The sequence below is a fragment of the Kryptolebias marmoratus genome, linkage group LG22, assembly GCF_001649575.2.
Source record: "Kryptolebias marmoratus isolate JLee-2015 linkage group LG22, ASM164957v2, whole genome shotgun sequence".
Taxonomy (NCBI): Eukaryota; Metazoa; Chordata; class Actinopteri; order Cyprinodontiformes; family Rivulidae; genus Kryptolebias; species Kryptolebias marmoratus.
Genome location: NC_051451.1, coordinates 25,792,843 through 25,800,559, shown reverse-complemented (window position 1 = coordinate 25,800,559; position 7,717 = coordinate 25,792,843).

Here is a 7,717-nt window from a genome sequence, read left to right as displayed (position 1 = left end):
ATCTTCAGGCCCTCAGGCGGCACTGCTTTGAAAACAGGTTTGATTTTGTCATGGACATTACTGCATGGGCTCAGGAACACTTCTACAAATCATTGTAAACACTTTACCGTGACATCCACAAATACTTGTTAAAGCTTGATCATTCAATATGTGAACACCAGAAATGCAGCCATCTTCTCTGGACCAAAGTTCATTTAAAATGGACTGAAGCAAAAGTAGAAAATTTGTCTGTAGTCATACATCCATTTTCTTTACTCACTTCTCCTTTCTGGGTTGATCCTGTAACCTTCTCGTTGGGAGGTGACAGCTTAGCTGCCGTGCCGCCTAATCTGTTGTCAGACAAATCAAAATTTGAAATTCATTTTGAAAACCACAGACACCACCTCTTCCATACTAAAAAGGCAAGGAACCATCCAGCCTGTTATTAACACAAATTAGAGCTTATGTCATGGGCATCTGGAAAGACACCTTCAATGCAGAAAAGTCCATATAGGTTTTAAAAACAGCATATACACCCATCCAGATAATGTCTTTGTCAGGGAAGGTCTTAAATATTTCAGCAAGAGAATCGTAAACCTCAGACTGCATCCATTACAACAGCATGACTTCATTGTAAAATAATCTGGCTGCTGAACTGGCCTGCATGCAGTCCAGACCTTTCACCAATAGAAAATATTTGGTGTATCATGAACACTTAGAATCCTACACCAACAAGAATGGGACATGTGCTCCAAAAACCTCCAGCAGCTGCTCTCCTCAGTTGCGGCTGTACTGACAAAGGATTGCTGTCCTGGGTTTTTCCCACATGAAAAAGCTTCTTCACTCAGACCATAGCTCCAACAGTGACCTTGGTGGGTTTGGCTCCTCTTTTTTTGTTCGTGTAATGTGCACTTTTGGCTTGTTGTAGAGACACTTTACAACTAACATGTTTGAACTATCCATTGTCCTTAGCTGGATGCACAATGTCCAGTTTTGTCCTCATTAGTCTTCCTCTGAGAAACTGAAAAGAGGATTCACCAATTGTGGCACGGGCCCTGTAGTTTTCAAGTATTTCAGTAACTGACAAGTCATTTACTGAAATAATCAACAAGTGTGATGGCAAACCTGCAGTCATAAGTTCCATGTTCAAACAATGAGGCATTGTTTAGTGTGAACCACACCCTGAAGTCCTACAGGAGGCATGTGCACAACCAGTGGTGTCTCTATAGTTAGCTCATGACACACAAGGAAGAAAGGTTTGACTTCTTCTGAAAAGGGTTTCTTTACTGTAGGGCATTGTGAGTGGATGATTTGTCACATTCAAAAAAGGTTAAAAAAAACAACAACTGGACTTCTATTCTGTAGTTGAAGACGTTTTGCTTCTCATCCGAAGAGCAAGTGAGAGTGCAGTTTGGAGAAGAAAGCTTTCTTCTACCTCTGAGATCAAATCCTATTCAGGACCTGCAGCTGTATTAGTGGTGCTCAGACAAACACGTGAGAGGCAGTCAGCCATGATCTTCTGACTTCCTTGTCAGTACAGCATGTTGTACTGAAAACACATCAGTCTAGCTGATTACTTCTCATGCTTTTTTCATTCCTTTAGTGCTTAGCAGATGGCTGAGGGCTTGGTGATTAGTTTTGACCATGAATCTGTGTCCCCACACATCCATCCTCCATCTTTCAACTACTCATGCACAAGCAAGAGGTTTTTTTTTCTATAGTGGAGTGCTTCATCTCTGCTGTAAACAAGGTGTGGGACCCAAAAACAACAATATGTTCCACAGCTCCCAATCCATAGTCTGAGGAATCTGTTGTGATGAATGTTGGCAGTTCAGGGTTGCAGCTGGCAAGTGCTGGGGTTTACAGGAGCATTGTTTTGAGAACTTTTATTTAAACATAAGAACACTACACAATTCACAACAGTTTTTTAATGTCAACAAATGAGCTCAAACAAGCCTTCAGTGTGATTTCACAAACTTACTCCTAGAAATTCTGGGTACTGTTTTGTTGTTATTGTTGTTTGCTTTTTGAGTTGTAATATTTCTGTGGTGTAACTCTCCAGGTTTCCTTATTTGTGTAATAAATATTGTTTATTCGTGAAGTTGTACTGTCTGATTTTGCTGTTACATTAGTGATACTGTTTGGGACTGTAGATCATGTATTTATTGAAGTTTAAAGCTCTCAGTAACTGCAGAGCTGCATGTATAAAGCTAACCAGGCCTTTCTCTTTACCAGAATCAGTCATATGCTTAGATTGTTCGTTTTTATTGACTCTCACCAATTCAATTTCCAGGCAGAAGGGCAATAATATAGCATAAAGTGTATTGTATGCTTTTTTAAATAAAATTGGAATTGAGTGGGAGGGCTGCATGCATAGTGTTCTCTGTCGTTATGGATTCAAGAGAGAAGAGGACAAGCTTCAGTGAGTTGAGGAATGACTATGCTGTTCTCAGTTAGTTATATCAGCTGTAAAATAAGAAGCCAATGTAAACCTATATCACAAGGCAATACCCCAGCACACATATTTCAATATTTTTTCAAATAACCTAAAAATGTCAACAGTGTAATAAAACTCAAACCTCTGTGACGTCATCAGGGGTTATGCAGCTTAAACAATATACAAAGAAATTTGGGATATTTACAAAACTGTAATATATATGTATGACATCCAAAGTCAAGTTAGAACTAGGAGGAAAGTAATCAGGGAAATAAGAAAATGTTGTATATTCAAGTTTGAGAATTGGACATAAAAATAAGATAGGTAGCCATACTACTGGAAAATGTAATCACTGCAATTAATCAGAACCAGCAGAACGTGTGTTACTTAATTTTTGAATATATATTGTTGAAAAATCATCTAGTTTAGTAACTTTTACGGGCTAAACAAACATTATTATTATTATTATCAACCCTCCTAGGCAAATCGGTTTGACCTCAATAAATTATTAAGAAAAACTCTTGGTAGATAGAATCTAGTTATTTTCCCTTTAATTGCAAACATGAAACGTTCTAATATATGCAGATAATATTTACATGTATTATGTTGTACTGTCTGTCAATCTCTGTTGCACAGATTCCGGCTCTTGTTTCACGCTCCAGTAGGTGGCGGTAAAGCATATTTGAGTTCGTTTGCCAACTGCCAAAATATTTAAGCGAAGAAGACGGTTACTATGGTAACGCCCACACCGTCGTGAGTCGCTAAGTTTTCCGTCAGCTATATTAGCATTTGCTTGTTCGTTTGACGGTTCCCTCCAGCTAAAGCGATAAATAAAATCAACGATATAACAACAAGGAACCAGGTTTAAGGTACGAAACATTAGCTATTTAATACGTGGAAGGAGTAAACTAAAAACCGATGCTAGAGTAAAACAATAACGTGATGAACTATGCTAAGTCGCCTCAGTCTTTTTTACGGCGATATAGTATTAGTTGATATCAGTAACGTGTTCAGTTCCGCCACCTATTTTGATAAGCGGTTAAGCCTTAGGAGGTGTATGTGTATGCTAACACCCAACAAGGGTAGGGACTCCCTGCCTCAAGAATTTAGCTTGCTGCCGAATTAGAGCCAGGTGTTTCTAATAACTGTTTCTGATAACTAACAATAATTGAAATACAGACGGTCACAGAATATGACGGCTCTTATCATATACTGTGACCACACTGGAACTTATAGGAAAGTACCAAATATGGTACCCTATATGGGGTTCCATTAGTGCCAAAAATATGTTTATGTGTCTATGTAAGCCGTGTATGTAGCATGCTTATGGGGTTCCATTAGTGCCAAAAATATGTTTATGTGTCTATGTAAGGCGTGTATGTAGCATGCTATGTATATGTAAAGTGATATGTTAGGTGATATGTTAAGTGATATGTTAGGTGTATATGTTAAGTGACATAATGATGTGCGGAACATAGACACAACGCAGTATATAGGCATGTTACAATACATACACACTTAACATATTACCTAACATATACATGGCATGCTACATACACACCTTACATAGACACATAAACATATTTTTGGCACTAATGGAATCCCATAGCCCTGATCCTAAGCCGTCAAATTCTGTGGCTGTCTATATTTCAATAATAGTCATAATATTAGAGATCAAATGTTACTTTTTATTTACTAGAGTAAGCAAAGAGTCTACAGAAACAGTGTGGTTCAACTAACACCTTGGTTTGCTCAGCTTTTTCTTTCCTTTCTTCTTTTGCATTTCTTGTTTTTATCTGGTATTGTTATTTAGGCTTCAATTATTTTTAGGAGTCATGGCAAGCCAGCGACCACCTTCCAGCATGAGCAGGCCAATGAGTCGTGGATCTGTGGTCCCTGGTGTTGGAAGACCTCCAACAGGGGTCCGACCTCCTCCTACTGCCATCCGTGTTCCACCTGGGGTAAGGCAGCAGCTGTACAGACTTGTTTTAGCTTTGGAATACTGCTGGATTTCATATTCTGTTAAAAAAAATGAAATCATCAGTTTTGGAGGATGTTCATGTAGGTGTTCTGTTTTGTACAGATAATAAAAACATCACAGATATGATGCAAAACCTGTCATTGTCATCCTGGCATTGTCATCTTGGAATATGCCCGTGCCATCAGGGAAGAAAAAAATCCATTGATGGATTAACCTGGTCCTTCAGTATATTCAGGTAGTCAGCTGACCTTTGACCTCATTCTTTGAGCTCATACTGTTGCTGAACCTGGACCTGACCAACTGCAGCAACCCCAGATCATAGCACTGCCCCCACAGGCTTGGACAGTAGGCAACACTTCACCTGCCTCTCTTCTTACCCTGATGCTCCCATCACTCTGGAACAGGGTCAATCTGGACTCATCAGACCACATGACCTTCTTCCATTGCTCCAGAGTCCATCTTTATGCTCCGCAGCAAATTGAAGCCTTTTTTTACAGTTAGCCTCACTGATTAGTGGTTTTCTTAAGGCTACACAGCTGTTCAGTCCCAATCCCTTCAGTTTCCTTCACATTGTGTGTGTGGAAATGTTCTTACTTTCACTGTTAAACGCAGCCCAGAGTTCTACTGTTGTTTTTCTTCGATTTGATTTCACAAAATGTTTAAGTGATCGCCGATCACGATCATTCAGGATTTTTTTCCAGCCACATTTCTTCCTTGAAGGCGATGGGTCCCCACTATCCTTCCAGTTTTTAATAATGCGTTGGACAGTTCTTAACCCAGTTTTAGTAGTTTCTGTGATCTCCTTAGATGTTTTTTCTGCTTGATGCCAATGATTTGACCCTTCTCAAACAGACTGACATCTTTTCCACGACCACAGGATGTGTCTTTAAACATGGTTGTTTAAGAAATGAGGAGCAACTCATTGCACCAGTTGGGGTTAAATAACTTGTTGCCAGCTGAAACATAATCACCCATGCAGTAATTATCCAATAGGAGGCTCGTACCTATTTGCTGAGTTAAATCCAGGTGGCAACTTTTTTTTTTTGGCCAGGCAGTGTATGGGCTGCACAGTTTCTGTGTTTCATTTCTGACATAGTGCCCCAGCTTCATACACATGCTGCTCAAATGATCTTTATGATCAGCAGCAAATATACTGTATGTGCATGAATAACTTGTATGTGCAAAAAGTGATCATAAATTGATACAGTAGTTGTTTTGTTGGTGCAGACCATTCATTACTGAAAACTTACACAATCCATAGCCTGATCCCAAATATTGACAAACTTGCTGCAATTTTAAAACAAGAACACCAACAAAAAAACAAGTTAAAAGTTTGAAGCTACAGAGGGTATACTTGAGCTTTTAAAGATGTTTTTTGTCACTTCTCCTGTCATTCTAAGATGAAATGTTTATATGTTTGGATTTTTACTGAGGAATTTTTATCACTTGCTGCATTACAGGCTGGCTGCCATATAATGGTCCATGTCTTTCGATACATCTGTTAGCAAAATATCAGATTAAACAATGGACAGATTTTAACTTAGCTTTCAGAAAGTAATCAATAGATGTATATCAACAAGTGATTAATCTCAGAAGCCAATCCATTTCAAGATGGCCTTTAGAAAACACTAAAATGGCTATAACTTAACTAAATTTAGTGTGTTAGTAGCTGAGACTTACCAGCACATGCTCGGGGCACTAATTGTGCAAGATTTTTGTTTAAAATTTTAACAAGTCAGCAGAGAAAAGGCATACTTTTAAGGAATGCTTGTTAAGTTTATTTTTTTCTGTTTTGATGGCTAGTGAGTAAATGTTTTCATTAAAATTAAAAAGAAAACTGCTGATATAGAAGAATTCGTAAGTAAAGTAAAATGATGTTTATTTAATTGCTCTATGTTTTAATTAAGAAGCTACGTATGTTTTGATTTCTGTATGTGATGTCTTGAGAAATGTTCATATTTCTGTATAAATATTTGGATAAAGTACAGCTGAAAAAAATGTAAATTTGTTTCTTTTTTTTCAGAGTTTGGCTCTTGACCTGATTCAAGTTTTCATTTTTTTCCACCCTGTTACTGAGTTCAACACTTCTGTCCAGAGAGACCATTTGTGTATTGTTTATAATGCCCTCTTTTTGCTGTGTATCTTTTTTCTCAAAAGAACATTTAATTTCATAAAAAATGTTTAGATGTTGAGGTAGAAAACAGCCTATATATTTTTTTTTATTATTTTACCAGATGAACCAGTAGGAACCCTGACAGAAAAAGAGTAATGCTTACATTTTCATTCCAGATGGTTCCAGGTACTGGTGGTCATGCTGGTACAAGGGGCAGCATCGCCACTCCTGGGGTTTTGTCAGCTCCTATCAGAGTAACTGACAGGCCTGTCACGCAGCAGGGCCTCAGTGGAATGAAGACTGGCATGAAAGGTACTCTGAAAGTTTTCTTGAAGTCTTTGTGAAATTTTGCTTGCATTTTGTATAGTCACCATAGCATTACATGTATTCCCCACTCCCTCTTAACTTTACAACCATGTCTTGCCCTCTTGCCATTTTGCCATTGTTTCCCTCATGGAAGGACCTCAGAGACAGATTCTGGATAAGTCCTACTACCTGGGTCTTCTTAGGTAACACATACAGACACTAACAATATTACAAGTTATCTTTACAGTGCATGTATATATCATGTTATGGATTTTGATTGTTTTAATATCAAGATACCGTATTTTCCGCACCATAGGATGCACTGGGTTATAAGACTCACTGTCAACGAATGGTCCATTTTCAAACTTTTGTCATATATAAAGCACACTGGACTATAAGGCGCATTAAGCAAAACAAAACAGCCCCGTCTTTTCAGAGAATACTGCACTGACGTAAGCGTCGAGTATAAACACCTACATCGCTCGCTCAGGTCTGCACACCGTGCACGGAGCCCTGCACGACACAAAGTGTGACTATAACTGAGCCTTAATGCTGCAAGCGGTGCAGCTTTGTAGTTTACCAAAGTCGTACTAAAACATTACTTCTTACATATATAAGGTTCTCCGGATTATAAGGCGCACTGACGTTTTTTGAGAAAATTGAAGGCTTTTAAGTGCGCCTTATAGTCTGTAAAATACTGTATAATATGAAAAACATTTTTCAAAGGATGCATCATAAAAAGAATACATCAGAAAGCTAACTAGAGCAAGAGAAATAAAAACATGTTTGGAACTTAAAATTCATCCCAGTCTTTTTATATTGATGTGAATACTAATTTTTGCTTCATTGTTAGGAGTAAAATCAATGAGTTGACTACAGAGACGAGCAAACTACACAAAGA